The sequence below is a fragment of the Bubalus bubalis genome, chromosome 4 (genome assembly GCF_019923935.1).
Source record: "Bubalus bubalis isolate 160015118507 breed Murrah chromosome 4, NDDB_SH_1, whole genome shotgun sequence".
Classification (NCBI taxonomy): domain Eukaryota; kingdom Metazoa; phylum Chordata; class Mammalia; order Artiodactyla; family Bovidae; genus Bubalus; species Bubalus bubalis.
In genome coordinates this window covers 109535596-109555056 of record NC_059160.1, presented here as the reverse complement: position 1 = coordinate 109555056, position 19461 = coordinate 109535596, and the positions used below count along the sequence as shown (strand labels likewise).

Below are 19461 nucleotides of genomic sequence, written 5' to 3'. Positions count from 1 at the left end.
TTTTTATTATAGTTTTCTTACTGTTGTTCCTTTTTTTGTAATCCAGTATAGTTATTCATACAAATTATGTTTTTAAACTTTTTTTAGTTTAAATTCTGTTGTTTCAGTTAGGGAGCACTCAGGTGGAAATAACAAAAGAAGTAATTCAAAATGGCTCAAACCAGATGGTTCCCAAATGGTGCTGCATGATGGAATCACCGGGGAATCCTTAAAATATACTCATGTCTGGCTTCCTACCCAACACTCTGATCAAACTTCGGTGGGGTGAGAGCCGGGCATTAGGATTTTTTTAAGTGCTCCAGGTAATTCTCATTGTGCAGTGAAATTTGGCAACCATGGACTTAAGCACTGAGAATATCTAGTAAGAAGAAATTTCAAGGTAAGGTGAATCTAGACAGTACAGAGTCTTCATCTTGTCATCAGAGACCCAGGTTTTTACTCCTCTGGCATGCTCAGAATGTCAGCTTTGTCTTTTGGAGGCCTGTTCTCTTGGTAATCCTCAAATGACTGTTATAGTTTCAAAAATTATATCCAGACAGGATAGTATCCAGTAGAAAAGAGGGAATTACTTGCTCGGATGTCTCTTTTTAATAGCATTGATACCTTTCTCAGAATCTCGTTGCTGGACTTTGACTCATGCCACTTCGGCTAGATTAGGGTCACTTTCCCATCTTGCTGGACTTCCCTGGTAGCTCAGAAAGTAAAGCAACTGCCTATGATGCGGGAGACCTGGGTTTGATCCCTAGGTTGGGAAGATCCCCTGGAGAAGGAAATGGCAACCCACTTCAGCACTCTCGCTTGGAAAATCCCGTGGACGGAGGATCCTAGTAGACTACAGTCCATGAGGCTGCAAACAGCTGAACACGATTGAGCGACTTCACTTTACTGCCTTGCTAAACTAATCGCTCACAAGGGATACCCCTGTGGCATCTGCCTTGTATTGACCCTTCTAGTTGGGGCTTGGATCCCTCTTTCCTGAGTCCTTCTTGGGCCAGGAGTAAACAGGTAGGGGTGCAGCACCGGAAGGAAACTGTATTTCTGCCAGTTAGAGAGAAGTGAGGGAAGTTGTTTGGTAGGAAGCCTGGAGGATCTGCTGGGCTCCTTTTTTCCATTTTCTACTTCACAGCATGCCATCTACCTCGACTGGTTTCCTCTTATGCAAGACTTCTGTGCACTTTTCCCTTACACTCCTTTCTTTCTATGAATAGTGTGCTCCATAAACATGAGAAATCAGAAAGACGTCAGGGCTCAGAGGAATACCACCTAGAACGTCTCATTCTCAAAAAATGCTTCCGTGATAGAAGGCTTATTATAGTAATTTTTCATTCTTTTCAGTTTACACTTTTCTAGTACTTGCAACCTACCCTCTTCACACCCAGAAATGTGTAAAACACTTTCGCTGCATGCATCTTATATTGCCAACTTAACATATTAGTAGTATTTCAACTTTCTCTTAAGCATACTTCAGATTTACAGTCCACATGAAAATACTTATCTCTGAAGTGTTACTACACTGAGAGCAGAGCAAGGGAAAGCTGGAAACAGCTATTTTAAGCCCCGTGTGGTGAAATTATGGATGGTTAGCAACTTGACTGCACCTTGGTAACTTTTCTTCCCTCTGATAATGCTGAAGTTGCCTCCCACAAGATTGTAATAATAATTATGGGAGGCCATTCGCCTAGGAGCAAGGTAATCATTCACAAAGTTATTCCAACATGTCAGTGTTTTGTCTACTCAAGGATAAAGACACACTAGCCCTGCTGATAATGACAGAAACTGACGGAGTTACACAACTGTGTGTTATTTGTCTTTTGGTATCATTTGGGGTCAAAGTTGCCAGGAACTAACAGATTCAGAAACTAAAAAAGTGGCTAGTAGTATCTCATTGAACTGTCCTCTGACAAGACAGATCAGAAATGTTACCCGCCACAGCGCTCAGCAGACCCACTGCTGAGCTTTAGTTTACTAAGTGAGCATATACAACCTACTGGATGAGATCCCTGGAGGCAGCACCTGCCTCTGGGCTGGCTTCACGAGGGGCTCCGATCAACCATAATGGCTATCAAGTCACAGGACACGCACACCCTTTAGGAAACCCTAGAGAAGACACTGTCTCCAGGGTAAAAAACCTACTCACTGTATCTCAACTGCTCTGCACTTGACAACTTAGGAAGACTGATACGGGTGTGATACCCAATCTAAACAATGACACAATTCCCAGCAAAAAGCTGCAAGGTGAAGCATAAGGAGAACTGGAGGTGGCCTAAATTGTGGCTTAGGTAGAGAAAGGATGCTGGCATTCAGCAATGCATATGTTTTCTGGTCCCACATAAACAGAGCATCCAATCTGATTAGAGGATTCCTCAGTGGAGGCCATTCTGTGGACATCTGGATTGTCCACCCTTTATACCCAATTCAGTCAGAATGGTCAGAGTGTTTAGTGTGCTGTGTATAGAGTCATCCTCAGGTAGAAGGCACTGTACTCCGTAAGAGCAACATGGGATATGCTTGGTGAAGGGTCTCAGAAGTTTAGGTCAAAAACCAAATCTGCTGACACCTTTTTATTTTTTTTAATTCACCTTTCAAGTATCCTCAAATAGCCATATCCTTAATTTTAAAACTGCTGTGTGATTTCACTGCATAACACACTTTGGAAGATTCTAAGAAGTTGATAGCCATACAATAGTATTTTGTTGTTGTTTAGTTGCTAAAGCATGTCTGGCTCTTTTGTGACTCCATGGTTGTAGCCCACCAGACTCCTCTGTCTATGGGATTTCCCAGGCAAGGATACTGGAAAGGGTTGCCATTTCCTTCTCCAGGGAATCTTCCCAACCCAGGGATGGAACTCACGCATCCTGCGCTAGCATGTGGATTCTTTACCAATGCACCACCTGAGAAGCTCCAAACAATATATGTATTGCTATAAATTTAAACAACTATACAGCTACTAAGAGCCTAACTCAATTGAATTATTCCTTATGCAATTATTATTATTATTTTTTTTACAAATTTTCTTTTCTTCAGTCTAAGAGAAGGTCTTATTTGAATACTCTTAAATCTGGCCCGTGGGTTACTGAGAGTAAGTGGACGTGAATTATATAACTGTGCTGTACATAAAACAATCATACAAAATAGAAAATTATAGAATCAAATGTTTCCAGTAAGCATTTCTCATAAACTTTGGAGTTCTTCATGGAGAATAAATAACTAGATGATTTAAAGGAAGGGACACCATGCTGTAAGGGGAAAGTTAAAAGAAATGATGTTTAAATCAGGAAGAGGAAACTTGCCTGTTTCAAGGCCCCAAGAACTGCGAAACCCTAATTTGGGGTCTCTCTTAGAACGTCAATGTACATAGTATTGCCTCTTTGTGATAAATGCACAACAAGACAAAGAAAATGTTACGAGAAATCCAGTCCTATTCTTAGCGCAATTGGTGCTTCTGTGCCTATTAGAAATAGCTGGCCCTTCCTCAAGACACAGCCATCTGCCAGGAAATTGTAATGATATTTAAATTCAGGACAACCACAAAATTGAATGGTGCACCTAAAAAGTTCAGTGCACATTTTTACATGGTACTCTTGACAGTACCATGTTCAGGAGACTTACTAATGTAAATATACTCTCCTTTTCAATAAAAAGAAGGGTGAATCCTGCTATCCTGTAACAACTGACATTACATACAAAAGGTGCCCAGAAGTACTGGGCAGAAGGCAAAGGACAAGCAGTTGCTGCACAATAAGCAGAAGTGGGGAGCACAGCAAACATAGAGGACTCAAGAAATGTTCTAAAGGTGCACTAAATTATAGCTATCATCACAAACACCTACCACGCTTGGCACCATCATCCATGGCCTACTGGGAGGCCACAAAGGAAGACAAAGCCCTTCTGTAACTAGACATTGTGAGCAGGAGGTAACTCTCCAAGTTTCAACTGAGCCAAGACTATGGTCAGGCTGTGTAGAGATGCGTTATGAACTTCACACCAAGAGCGCCTCCAGCTACTAGCTGCATACTGAAAGTTAGTATTCCTTTGCATAGGGTATAATATTTTTCTTGCACTATCATAGGCACATTCAGATTCACTAATCTTGAGCCTAAATTACTGTTGTATATGAAAAGTGTAAATGTAATATGTCTGTATCATTTTAGGCATCAAATAAGGATTCTAAGGAATTACGTGTATACTTTAGGAAAGGTCAATGGAAAATTCAGCTATAAATGGAGAAAGCATTCATATAAAAAATGATCTAAGCCCCAAGGTCAGAAAAGCAGGACTGCTACATTAAAAAAGAAGAGGAGGAACCACTATCATACACAGAATTAAAGAACCTTAGGTAAAAACAGAGTGGAGGTGGGCTGGAGGGGAGTGCACCCATCTCATTCTGTTTGTTTCCCTCTTCCAGACACTAACAGGAAAGGCTTTGGGAGGATGGAAGGTAAAGAGAATATATCAGTGGTTTCTAGGCTTTCAGAAGCCAAGTGAATGGAGAAGTGGAGAAGAGTGGGAAACAGGAAATGTCCCTCAGAGTTAACACAGCATATAGTTTATGTTATTTATTTCCTAAATAACTTGCTCCATTAATATAAAATTACACATGTTGAATTGAAGCATCTGAAATGATATCTCTAAAAGGTTATTCCTCTAGTAGGAATAATAGAGGAATTATTAAGTAAATCAACAAGCTTAATTACCAGGCAACTACTTCTGAATCCAGTTAAATAGTTTTATATATTCAAATTAGCCATTGACTTGAGGAAAACTCTCTTTTTGCTTCTTTGCTAATACGTACATTGACATACTTCCCAGGTGGCTCAGTGATAAAGATTGGTGTGTGTGTCAGTCTTTCAGTCGTGTGCAACCCTTCGCAACCCCATGGACTGTAGCCCGCCAGGCTTCTCTGTCCATGGGATTTTCCAGGCAAGAATGCTGGACTGGTTGCCATTTCCTTCTCCAAAGCAGTGATAAAGAATCTGCCTGGAATTCAGCAGACAAAGGATATGTGTGTTCGACCCCTGGGTCAGGAAGATTCCCTGAAGAAGGAAATGGCAACCCACTCCAGTATTCTTGCCTGGGAAATCTCACGGACAGAGGAGCCTGGTGGGCTACACAGTCCATGGGGTCGCAGAGGGTCAGACACAACTTAGCAACTGAAAACCAAAACAATGTACATTGATACCAAACACATTGAAATATAGTTCAATAAGCATGTGTTTTTCTAGTAATTGAAAATACTGCTTTCCTCAAAGGAAACCAATATTTGTAAACATCTGAACATTTAACATTAAATAAATAAATAGCCAGATAAATGATTAACTTTTAAGTCTTTTGCCTGTAAACTCATATCTAATTAAGCATCCATTGTAAAACATTTCTCAAAATTATATATAAGTATTTGATGGTCAGAAACTTTCTGGAATCTTATAATAAATGAACAAATGTAAACATTTAAATCACTAGAAGTTCAATGACTGAAAAACATTTTATCTTCTACAGAATGCAAGTATTTTAAGAAATATAATCACATAGTCAATATTTATTTTTCTCACTATTAGATCATTACAACTAGCTAACTAAAGATAGAATAAATGTTATGGGAATTTTTTTTAAGCTATTAACATCACAGGGTCTAATTTTAATTATACAGAAGTTCAAATTGGGGAAATTCATGTGTGTAGTCATATGTTCAAATATTTGGACACTTCAATCTGTCTTTGTATTTGGCAATGCAAATACTATTAAAGTAATTATAATAACAGTCAATTTCATTTGCTTTTATTTTTATACCATGATGACTAAATCATATTTTATATGGATTCTTTATTACCCAAGTTTATTCTTTGTAAGATGAAAATCTGAACATCAGGTATGATGCAGAGCAGGGCCCTGTGGGGCTCCTACACATGAAGGTCTTTTTGTCCCCCATTTCTTATAGGCAAGACTCTAGACTTCAGGACCCAAGTTCCAAAGGGCAGAACAGCTCCTAATCAAAGGAGAAGCAGCCAGGAAACCATCTGAGGCAAGACTAAAGGACCAGATAATCTCACCAAGATTAGGAGGCTGATCACCTAAGACCCTGCACACACCCTGTTCTTGTCAGCAACCTCACCATTTTGAAACTTTGCAGAAGAAAAAATACAAGAGTCTTACTGCCTTGATCCTTTTCACATACTCCTCCCCAGACTATATAAACTCTCAGGAGGTGGGGGGAGGAACGGAACAGTTCTTGAGGCGCTAGTCTACTTACTGTGTTTCCTCCTTGCCTGGTAAAGTAATCAAGCCACTCTTTCCTTCTCCTCCGTAACTCTGCCTCTATATTTCTATTTGGCATTGGCCCACAGACAGCCAAGATTTTGGCAACAGGTATGATTCAGCAATTCTATTACTTTTAAGTCCTTAAGTCATAGAAATCTTGATAATTCCTCCCTCAGCTGTAGTTCTGTGATACAATTAATCAAGGCAAAATAACATTCTAAATGGATTTCTTCTTTAACTATTGTTTGAATAATTGCCTATTCTTGACAAGGTATTTTGCATGAAGTATCAACAGTGGGATTTAAATCATACTCATGATTACAAACTCTTCAACCACAGTAATTAATACATTACTGACCTCTCATGGGACTATCTTCGAACATTTAAAGTATTTATTATTGATAAATTCTACCAAACTATTATAGGGCTTCTATAATTTTCTAAGTCCTTTAATTTCTTCCAACTTAATTTTTGGATATATTATTTATTGAAATATAAGTGACATGAGTCTTTGTCATATCTGGAGGAAGGACATATTTTATAGCTTGTTGACACAAGTCTAATTTACTTAGCTAATGTCTGGCAATACCAATTCTCTCAATGTGCAGTGATAGTTATTTAATCTCTATCCTAGACACAAAAGTAACTGCTGTCCCATCTGTAAGGAAATTGAATGGTTTTCAAAGAAATTTTTAATAGAATCCAGTTATAATTCACTTTCTGAAATAAGGATTCAAAAGTATCTGGCAGTTAAGTAAGTAGTCACAGAGTAAATTTAACAGAATACTCTTTCAATCAGAAACTTCAGGAGGTAGTATTCTTTAATTTCACTACACAGCCAGTAACCTTTCCCACGTTGACTCCATATGAGTTTGTAGTTCTCAGAATAGTTAGCCCTGCATATTCTTTAAGAAATACATGGTACAGCCCCGTCATCTTTGTGCAATTGCATGCCTACTGATATTTCCAAGTGGACAGGATCTAAAAATTGTATATCAAGGTGTGTAGAGAAAATGATATCAAGAAATCAGTGAAAGAGAAATAATCCATTCTACTGGGTGTTCCAGAGAGGCTAATTTCCCTTTCTTTTCTTGACCTTAAAGAAAGAGGAACATTATTATATTTAGTGCAGAAGGTACACATCTGTCCACTATCATCAAAGTGATGCTTTTGTAAGCTATCCAGAAGTCCATGGTTTTTCATTACTGGTATTTCTGGCAAGTCCCATCTTTCCAGTAGCAAGACAGGAGAGGAAGAGAGTGTGTGACAGCAAGGCCTTAATGGTTTACTGAGTTGTTTTTGCTGTAGTCTAGTTAGTTCTTTGTTTATTTGATTTTTATATTTGTGTATGTCTTTGCATAGCCCCTGAGAAACTTGGAAAGATGCCTTTAAAAATGACTGTTGTCAAAAAAAGACTGCCATCAGAAACAGACCCAGAGACAGAGAAAACAAACTTATGGCTACCAAAGGGGAACGGGCCAGGGGAGGGATAAATTAGGAGTTTGGGGTTAAATTATATACACTACTTGATGGAAAATAGATAACCAACAAGCATCTACTCTATAGCACAGGGAACTATACTCAGTGTTTTATAATAATCTACAAGGGAAATGAATAGGAAAAAAATAGATATCTATGTACATATAATGGAATCATTTTGTTGCACAGCTGAAACATCAACATTGTAAAGCAACTATGCTTCAATAAAAATAATTAACTAACTAATTAATATGACTGCTGTTTCTTGCTTATTAACTGGTAGGACTAGATGCTGTGTTTTCACCTCCAGTTGCTGGCAATTTGGGAATGGAGAGCAAAGGAATTTTTGGCTGGACTTTAGCCAGTCAGCCAAGTCTGGGATGTGCTACTGCTGATTTATGGGAAACAGCACCAGAGAGAAAATGCAATTCAAAAGTTTTCAAGTATCAGGCTTAATAAATATTAGGGGTCTCTTATGATTAACAGGCACACATGAGGATACAATGTAGTTCTGGAAGATAAGATTACCGGTAACAGGTTTCTTTTCTCTTTATCTAGGAAAGCAAGCCTTCTCCCTAAAGTTGTGGCTATTGGTTGAAATGGCTTCCCTGTAGGTAGAGCTGAGGCTTCCTCAGTGGTTCAGCAGTAAAGAATCTGTCTGCAATGCAGGAGCCGCAGGAGACACAGGTTCAATCCCTGGGTCAGGAAAATCCCCTATAGGAGGCATGGCAACCCACTCCAGTATTCTTGCCTGGAGAATCCCATGGGCAGAGGAGCCTGGTGGGCTACAGTCCATAGGGTTACAAAAGAGTAGACACGACTGAAGCAACTTAGCACACACATGCATGCATAGAGCTAACTTAGAAAAGGACTATGGACACATTCGGAGAAGGCAATGGCAACCCATTTCAGTACTCTTGCCTGGAAAATCCCATGGATGGAGGAGCCTGGTAGGCTGCAGTCCATGGGGTCGCTAAGAGTCGGACACGACTGAGCGACTTCACTTTCACTTTTCACTTTCATGCATTGGAGAAGGAAATGGCAACCCACTCCAGTGTTCTTGCCTGGAGAATCCCAGGGATGGGGAAGCCTGGTGGGCTGCCGTCTATGGGGTCGCACAGAGTTGGACATGACTGAAGCGACTTCGCAGCAGCAGCAGGGACACATTTGAATAGACATGCATATGTGTGATATATCCTTAAAGACTTTCTAAAGCTTGATCTTAAAAACTAAATTAAAACAGAAGCAGACTCACAGATCTAGAAAACAAATTAGTGGTTACCAGAAGGTAGAGAGGTTGGGTAAGGTACAGTATAGGTGAAGGGGATTAAGATATACAGTTTTATAGAAGGCATAAAGTAAATAAGTTATAAGAATGTAGTATGCAATATATAGCACTGGGAATATAGCCAATATTTTATAACTTTGGAGTATAATCTATAAAAATATCAAATCACTATGTTGTGCACCTGAAACTAATATTATTATAAATCAGCTATGGTTCCCCCAAAACCCTAAGTTATTCCAGAAGGGACTCAAATTTTCTGGGAATGTCATAACTGCTTTGGTGATATAATGCCAATTATGCCATGATTAGTAACTAAATTTTTACACTGCCTTCTGGAAATTTGTATAATAAATATATGATATAATACATTATGAAAACACCATGCATTGTCTCATGCTAAATGAAGCAAAGAAAATAACTGGAAACAAAATTTTTAAATAATGATGTTGGCATACATGGAACATGATATGAAGAGGAATTATGGAAATGGAATCATGCATGATGCAATTTTCCAATTATTTTAGCTCATTACCAATAAGTAGTGAAACAAATGTTTCACTGTTTCCACATTTCAGAATATTCTGTTTCTGCCACTGTTCACAAGTGAAACCAGATTAGACTAGGAATCATGAAATTTGATTCTATACTAATTCAGGCTCTAATTAGCTTGAAAGACAATGTAAACTTTACAGATCTTATTTTCTCATCTGTAAAATTAAGAGATTTAAAAAGATAAAGACCCCAAATGGATCAGTTATAGAGGATTTATCAGCCTCTGAACTAAAAAAAAAAAAAAAAAAAAAAAAATTGTACATTTACATATTCTGGGAAAAAATCGCACATATATTTTACCAGATTCACAATCATCAGAATCACAAAGAAGTTTATAACTTCCTAAAGGTAAGAAACACATGTTTTAGCTGGGATTTGTAAGAACTCAGAGTCCTATTTGAAATTTAAGACTTATGAAAATAAAATATATGTTTATCGAAGCCATCTTAATGAATTTCTTCATGCACTCAACAAATAATTATAAATACTCATTATTTGGCACACATTATATACTAGATGCTAACTGTACTGTGATGATTGAAACGGACATTCTCTTACTTCATTCTAGTAAGACTTTAGTTAAAACTTTAATTAACCTTGATGAAAGAAACAGAAAGAGACCCACAAATCCTGAGTGTGAAACTATTCTCTGAGACCATTTGGCTGTGTGCTTGCTTGCTTTCTTCCCTCCTTGGACCTCAGATGCAAAGACCAGAATTGGAATTATCATAACCTTTAATTTATGGCATATACTCATCATTGTCCTCTGATCCATGAATGGCTTGCTCTTATTAATTTACTTTTACACACACACACAAAAGCTAGGATCAAAACTAGATAGAATTGAAACTATTCCTCATTCCCTGTTCTCCCCACCTCCATATTTATTGCCTTGGATCTCCCAATGAGCAAACAGGGAAATAATGTAAACTGACCAACGAATCAGAAAAACCAGAAACAGATCCATGTGTATAGTTTTTGCTATATAATGATGCACTAAATCAGAGGAAACCATGAATTATTTAATAAATAGAGCTGAAAATAAAGTCATCTTTACATATTAAAAACACTGGATTCCTACCTCATACTAAGGACACAGATTTTAAAAATAAAAGTTTTACTTTTAATAGAAAATACAGGTGCAATATCTTTTAGAACCTGGGGTGAGATACCAGATATCTGAGGTGATATACCAAAAAAGCACTGATTATCTAAAAAATGATCAACATGAATATTTAAAAATTAACAATTGTAAGACATCTTAAAGATAAGATACAAAGTAGCAGAATATATTCACTATATATACCAGTAAAGAATTGAAGACAAGAATATACTAAATATATATGTATATATACATACATATATAAAAACACAAACTAATATGAAAATATATAAACCGATGTTTCACAGATAAAGAAACATACATCACCAATGAAGGGACACTCAACAATTTAATGATCAATTAAATGCAAATGATGACTGCAATGAGATCCCATTTTAGTATATTCAGTTGGTAAAAATTCAAATGTTTCATATGCCAAGGATTAGAGGTAATGTGAGTACACAGTTTCTATATTGCATTTGGGGCATAAATTAGAGCAACCAAGTTTAAAAACTGGTGTTATCTCATAAAAAGTTGAACATTTTATACCTTATGATCCAGAAATTCTATATCTACATATATGTCCATGAAAAGTCTTAATCATCTAATAAATACATGTATGTTAATAGCAGCACCAATGATCATAAGTGAAAAAGTAGGAACAACTCACATCCTCATCAAGGAGAGAGTGAATAAACATTTACACAATGGACTATCACACAATAGTCAAAACAAGTGAATCACAGCAATATACACAAAAAAGTTTGAACTTAAGCCCTATAATATTATTCCCTGGAGAAGGGAATGGCAACCCACTCCAGTATTTTTGCCTGGAGAATTCCATGGACAGAGGAGCCTGGCAGGCTACAGTCCATGGATTTGCAAAGAGTTGGACATGACTGAGTGACTAACACTTTCACTTTAAGTGGAGAAGAATATATTCCTAAAGATTTCATCAGCATGATACCTTTTTATAACATTTTAAACACATAAAATTAAAATAAATGTGCTTCAGAATTAAACACAAGCACTCAGACTATATAAAAATCAAGGAAATTATGCATACAAGATGCAGTGGTCAGTTTTCAGCCCTAAATCTTGTATGAAAGAAAAAAAAAGAAGAAGGAAGAAGGGAAAAAAGAAGAGAGGGAGGAAGTTAGTAATTGCCTTGCATATATTTGAATTATAAGTGATACTAATTTCATTCCCTTTTCTGCGTGCAAATCACACTCAGGGATAACAGCAATCTTGTTAAAAACACGAATTGTAACTTAACATTCATTTTAGATGGCTTGTACAAATGGACTTGTCTCCACATGTGTTGGCAATATTGAAGCAAGGAAAGGTTAAATGATTTGCTCACTGAGAAAAAAAAAAAAACTTTATCATCACTGGTGCCAAAAATAGAAGTTCTGATTTCCAGTCCTATGATCTCAACAGAAGACAGAAATGCTCACTTTATCTGACTGATATAAAACACAACTTCTCTGAAGACTCTATTATTTTGAACTACTGTGTAAGTATTACATGTAATTACAAGTTTTGGGAAATATGTACTGTTTATTTTATCATTTGTAGCAGCAAATAGAAAGGATGGAGCTGAGTATTTGAGGCTAACAGCCTTCAGAGTCATTACAGATGATTTGTAAGGGTCTGTTTAGATATCTGTAAGATCAATGACCCATTAGTGCAATTAAAGTCTAAAATGGTTCCGGCCACACAGACCCTGTTCTTGCCACCAGAAAGTGACATGTTGATGCTATAAACACTCTTCACATTGTTTAAAATGTGTCTTCTCTCTGAAAAAGCAACAGGAATAGAACTATAACTGTAGTTTACAAATTCTGTTCTCATTGCTTTTGTAATTTCCTGTGATAAAATGATATTAATAGATTAGGTTCTCCAAAAAAACTCAATCAAATGAGGACACATGTTATTCTTTTTATCAGTTTAAAAATCTTCATGGTATCTGTCTTTCCCATATCTAATTGATACAGAGTCTCACATAGTCTCATATTCCTACCATATATACATGCCCAACTTTACATAATTCCATATAATCTACACCAAGGAAAACATTAATTACTTGCTACATAACTATGTATGGATTCATAGAATTAGAGGGACCTTAAGTCAGATGAACCAGTCATGTAGTATTTCTCAACTGATACCATCACCCTCTATTAGGGAGTTTTCTTCATTTTTTTGAGGAGTGAGGTGGGAGGACATATCATGGGCTCTTTTGAGAGTCTAATGAAGTATATGGTGTTATCCCAAGAAAAACAGACGTGTAAATAAATGTTAATGATATTGTTTTGCCTTTAACATTGAATCACTTCACAAACGATACTATGACTTTTTTTTTGTAAAAATTAATCATTTCCTGAAAAATATAATAATTCCAAATTAAACAATTCATATAAAATAGGAAAACTTTGTGTCTACTTAAAGTATGCTTCAATAAGAAGACTGCTTTATTTGTTTAGAAAAAGGGAAAATTTGGACTCATCTTTTACAAATATTTAGGTCATTTTTAATTTCCAATCCATTAGTGTCTGTTCTCATAGCAGCAAGTGCTCAAAGCTTCGGTTCAGATCAGTTTCAACAGCAGTGGGTTAAATTCTTCATCAGGGCAGAGTAGGACTTCTACTGACACCTGAGCTTTCTCTAACACACTTCAGGTTGAATCAGGTTCTAGCAAAGCAAAGCCTTTATCATCAGGTCAAGTGATGTTAGCTTTGGAAAGGCTGGCATCAGCAAGGAGGCTTCTGTCAGCAAAGAATGACATTTGAATCCTTTTTTCATTTAAATCTAAGTAGAAATAACCTTTACAAGAGTTTTGCAGGCTTTCCAGTTGTTGCAGATCTTCCCTGTGGATACACTGACAAGGCTTTCTCCTTTTCAACTCCCTTCCCCTCACAGATACCCTTTTAGCACTGGAAACATCACGAATTTTCAGCTCTAAATCTCTCCCGCCAAAATGGCAGCTGTTTCCAACAGTAACCACAATAAGATCAGCAAACCTGGAATCTAGGGACCACAGCCTCCTTCTTATGCCCTAATATTGCTACAAGAAAATCCAGCCATGAATGAGCGTCTTCTGTCACACTTTGCTAAGATATAGCAATCCTTTACTTAGAAAAATAAACACTGAAATTTCTGACCCAAGTGCAACCAAGCATATTAACACTTATCTTCTGGAAAGCCAAGAATCTTTTGTCAAATAAAAAGAAAACATTTTGCTCCATTCCTAAATAAAAACTTGAAAATATACATTCCAGGCTAGAGCTGTGAAATTACTGGACCACTTTCCACAGAGCAGGGAAGGCCAGGCATCTTTTAGGATAATTATCGGAGTCTGTGACACTAATTTACCCTGATGTTAAAAGAAGTAAGTCTCTATGAATAAAGTGGGAATGCCTATCTTTACCAGAGCAAGCAAGCTGGTTGCTGGACCCAGAAACTCCATATGAACTCCACATGTGCACACAGTATCAAAGAGTTTTCTCCCATTAGAAATTCTGCTTGACAAAGAAGCTTTTCACTGTTGGAACAACTGGCCTTGAAAATATTCACGGGGTATAACACACACACACACATTAGGGTATCAGCATTCACGAGACAGATCAAAATCAGAACTTCACTGAAGCAATCATAGTTTTCACCCAACTGCATGCCAAATGGAAACATACAGCTATTATTTTCACCATAACTGGCTACAAAATATTAGCAAAGTGTCAAAGTTCAGAATTAGGTGAAGTGAACACAGACACTCTTTACATTTTTTTGTTGTTTTTCTGAGCAACCCACCAGTTCAAACATTTCTAGAGTACATGATTTGATCAAGCTTTTTCCAATTATTCAGTGGTTTCTTTTTGCTTGGAAATGTGTCAAGATACACTGGGAAAAATAGAAGTCTTAGTTAAATTTTCAGTTTTTAAAAGCTGAGCTTTTTCTGTAAAAAAAGGAAAAATTCTATAATGTGTAATGTACTTTCAAGATGCTCAGAAATAAGCTTCCTTGACTTCATGCTCTCATTGGCAGGAAACTTATCACAAAAGAAAGGTTGACTTCTGTGCCCCATCATATTTAGCAATGCAAACAAAATCAAAGGAAATGTAAGAGCGACCAAGCTTTCTTTTTTTTGTCATCTGCCAACTTTTGCTAAGTTCAATACAAACAAAAGATATGCATAAACATAATTTCAGATACATTTTTAATTCTGATGAGTGTAATGCTATTCAAGATGCCATTATATAACAAGGATGATAAATTTATACAATGAATCCATGCCACTCTATTTATATTTGAAGTAAAACTTTAAAAACATATTTTGCCATAAAATTTTTGCCAATAAAAGGAAAGAAATAAAAAAATATATAGTTGTTCTTCATCTACAACATGAAGCCTATATATGGTGTGTATTAGTCATTCAGCTGTGTCCAGCTCTTTACAACAGAATGGACTGTGGCTTGCCAGGCTCCTCAGTCCATAGGATTTTCCAGGCAATAATACTGGAGAGGGTTGCCATTCCCTTCTCCAGGGGATCTTCCTGACCCAGGGATCAAAACTGGGTCTCCTGAACTGCAGGCAGATTCTTTACCCTCTGAGCCACCAGGGTCTATATATTACATTAAGTTAAAAACTCTTGTTCTAAAGCAACCTGAAATATGACCAAATAACCCCTGTTGTTATTAACTTCTCATCATACGGCAAGGTTTCCAGATTCCTTACTATATTTGTTTATTCTAACACTACTAGACTGTCAACATTTAACTTAAAATGTGGATCCTCCTCCTAAGGAAAAAAAATTCTACATTTGGATGATTGATAACTATAGAACTATTATTCTCTATATTTGTAAATAATGTTTCTATTAAAACATATTAAAGTTTTGTATTATCACTAAAACCACTAAACTTTTCACCAAAATAAGCACCATTTCCTAACTACTTCCTCTTTTAGCTAGGTATATTAGTCAAGGTATTTTGGAGTTTTTTGTTTTTTTTTTAATCTTATTTGATCTAATCCTCCCAACAGTCCTAGGAAGTTACCTTATTTTATATATAAAAAAAAAAGAAAGAAAGAAAAGCTAAACAAACCCAAGACACAGAGTTTAAGTAACTTGCCCAAGATCACACAGTTAAGTGGCCAAGCAAGGATTTGAATCCAGGTTGTCTGAATGCATTGTCAATGTTCTGACTCCATGCAATGTTCCTTTGGTCTTTCCATTATAGCACACTATGCCATGATTAACATCAACCGGCCTCCCTCCTTGCCTTTCTTCCTTCATTCCTCTCACTCTCCCTTTCTCCAACTCTTCTTTCTCCTTCTGTGTATCCTTGTTTCATCTCATCTTGTCACTATTGATGTGAGGATATGTTTTCTTAAGATAATTAGAAATGTATATGCTATTAGATGACCAATCATTAGCCTTCTCATAAAGGTAATTACGTTTGCTGTTTGTGCTTTCATCCACACAGTAAATTAAGATGAACAAAAGAGGATAGAACAAGCACTTGTGTCATAATGCTATGACCCATATGATTGTGGAATTAGGATGCAATGGCTCAATTTAATACATGGCAGTGGGAGTTAGATGGGGTGGGAGGTGGTGCTGGAAGGTTAGTAAGCTCCATCCTAAGGAAGAAAAAAAAAAAAGAGTGTAAGAGCAAATGGGAGCTAGAAGCAAACAAAATATGACCAAATGTATGAGACACCTAATGTGCACTGGTCCTTATATCAGATACCAATTTTACATAGTTTCAAAACAATTTATCACTGCTCACTAAACATACAACCTAGCTTTTAAAAATTAACTTTGTTTTATAGCAGTGAAAGGGTTGATAAAAGCTTATAACCTTTTGCCAAGGTAAATTTGGCTTTGTAACTGTTTTAGTATCAATCAGGATAGCTGGGTATTGCTGTGGTAATGATAACCCCAATGTCGTGGGGGCGTATAGTAGCAAAGATTTATGTTTTTGCTGAGCCGATATGTTCATTAAGAGTTGGCTAAACCTGTATTTCTGGTTTTCTCACTCTGTAACCCAGGATGATTGATTATCGCATAAAACATCACTTTGTTGTTGTTCAGTCACTAAGTTGTGTCCAACTCTATGCAAACCCAGGAACTGCAGCACATCAAGTTTCCCTATCCTTCACTATCTCCCAGAGTTTGCTCAGACTCATGTCCATTAGGTCACATTGAAAAGGGAAGGGGACAGAGCAAATACTGCACTGACTCAAAGGCTTCCATGAGGAAATGGCATACGTAACTTCTACTCACATTTCCTCAGCCAAAGCGGTTCCCATAACCCCATGGAGCTTAAAGGAGGATGGGGAAGTCCAGCTGCATCATGGGCTAAGATCCACCATCACAGAAGGATAGCTGCTATGTATACTCGGTTTTATTTTCTTATTCTATAGTTCTACTACATTAGACGTTACTAACGCATACCATCTGGTGATCGCCCAAGGAAGGCAGTCTTTGGTGACTATGTCATTCAGTTCTGTGTATTTGGTGCAAATAAGCAAGTGACAGGCATAATAGTGGAAGTGAGTGCTCACCACAGTCTGCATACACCAGGTCAATAAGCACATGACTCTGAAGAGCAGGAAGCCTAAATGCTTTAAAACTTGGAAGATAATGGTAGCAAATAGACGGCTAATTCTGTTTTTTTAAATCATTTTAGTTTCAGAAAGAAATTTTTGGTATTCTGTTGCAGAAATTGGATGTCCTCTTAAAATATGACCATTCCTATACTCTTGATGAAAGTAAAAGAGGAGAGTGAAAAAGTTGGCTTAAAGCTCAACATTCAGAAAACAAAGATCATGGCATCTGGTCCCATCACTTCATGGGAAATAGATGGGGAAACAGTGGAAACAGCTTCAGACTTTATTCTTGGGTGCTCCAAAATCACTGTAGATGGTGATTGCAGCCATAAAATTAAAAGACACTTACTCCTTGGAAGCAAAGTTATGACCAACCTAGATAGCATATTCAAAAGCAGAGACATTACTTTGCCAACAAAGGTCCGTCTAGTCAAGGCTATGGTTTTTCCCGTAGTCATGTATGGATGTGAGAGTTGGACTGTGAAGAAGGCTGAGTGCCGAAGAACTGATGCTTTTGAACTGTGGTGTTGGAGAAGACTCTTGAGAGTCCCTTGGACTGCAAGGAGATCCAACCAGTCCATTCTAAAGAAGATTAGTCTTGGGTGTTCACTGGAAGGACTGATGCAAAAGCTGAAACTCCAGTACTTTGGCCACCTCATGCAAAGAGTTGACTCATTGGAAAAGACCCTGATGCTGGGAGGGATTGGGGGCAGGAGGAGAAGGGGACGACAGAGGATGAGATGGCTGGATGGCATCACTGACTCAGTGGACATGAGTTTGAGTGAACTCCGGTAGTTGGTGATGGACAGGGAGGCCTGGTGTGCTGCGATTCATGGGGTCACAAAGAGTCGGACACGGCTGAGTGACTGAACTGAACTAAACTGATACTATTGATTTCTTACTCTGAGGCACAAAGAATACAAAGTGTTGGGGGAAAGTCCATATCTTGCCAATTGAACTATTCAAACTGCATTGCAATTATCTTGGGAAATTCTCTTATCAAAAAATCAACATTTAATAATCCTTTTATTTCAATCCTTATATTCACCTATATTTTAATTTATAAGTTTGGATCACTCAAGTTAATTAACACAGGGATGAACTAAAACTTGAGAAAGCCACTTAAAGTCACAGAAATAGTTTTTGCTGGGAATGTAAGGAGAATAAATTTATAAATTTCACCTCTCATTCTAAACTTCGTATGAACTTTCTTTGTGTGCCAGTGCCTTTCACTTTGGAAAAGCAGCATCACCCGTCACTCCAGTTTTCTGTCATGTACTCCAAAATTACCTGTCCTGAATAGGTACAAGCAAATTATCAATCAGTCCTTTTAAAATCACTGAGCAAAAAAACACAATCAAGATTAAGTATTGCCAACCACTATCTGTATTCTATGAATAAAGCTCTGCATGCACTGTCATTCAAGTGTAACTCATTTATTAATAGATCAGTGCTTTATTTGTTGTATATACAGATGGTCTTATTTCAGTACTGATCACAACAAAACCTTTTCAGTCTTTTTTACAGACTAAATAAAATTAGTTAAGCAGAGAAAACATGTAATCTCTTTTAATCATCCATTTTCATAAAAAAAATTAAATTTCATTAAATTATCCTCCCCATATAATTGCTGCACATATGCCAGAAGCTGATTCAGTGGCTTTATCTGATGGTAAAGCAAAATATGGGATTGCCTCAACATAAAATAATAATTACTATTAACACTTATGTATGGGGGAAAAAAAAACCCTATAAAAAACTGCAATAGGTTGTTCTGCTTTCTTTTTAAGCATAATTTGGGTTTTACAGTCTTGTTGGCAATGGTATGACCTGTACCTATTTTTGCTCCAGTGAATGCAACTAAGAATGATGCCTCAGACTTCCCTGGTGGCACAACAGACAGGAATCCACCTGCCAGTGCAAGAAGTGTGGGTTCGATCCCTGGTCCAGGAAAATCCACATACCACAGAGCAATTAAGCCCCTGTACCACAACTACTGAGCCCACACTCTAGAGCCTGCAACCCACAACTACTGAAGCCTAGAGTCTGTGCTCCACAACGAGAAGCCACCACAATGAGAAGCCCGTCTACCATAAGAAAGAGGAGCTTCCACTCACTGCAACTAGAGAAAACCCGCACACAGCAGCAGAACCCCGACACAACGGAAACATAA

At 37.3% G+C, this 19461-nt stretch overlaps 1 protein-coding gene and 1 long non-coding RNA gene across 3 annotated transcripts in view; both read right to left on the bottom strand.

Moving 5' to 3' along the window:
• The window catches only part of LIN7A (lin-7 homolog A, crumbs cell polarity complex component), a 316647-nt gene that overhangs the window by 242195 nt on the left and 54991 nt on the right, over window positions 1-19461 (bottom strand). The gene's annotated exons all lie outside the window — the stretch shown is intronic.
• Window positions 14877-19277, bottom strand: LOC123333351. Its single transcript, XR_006550684.2, has 2 exons — window positions 18471-19277; window positions 14877-16316 (listed from the first exon to the last, which is right to left on the bottom strand). It is a non-coding gene; the product is annotated as an uncharacterized LOC123333351 (long non-coding RNA).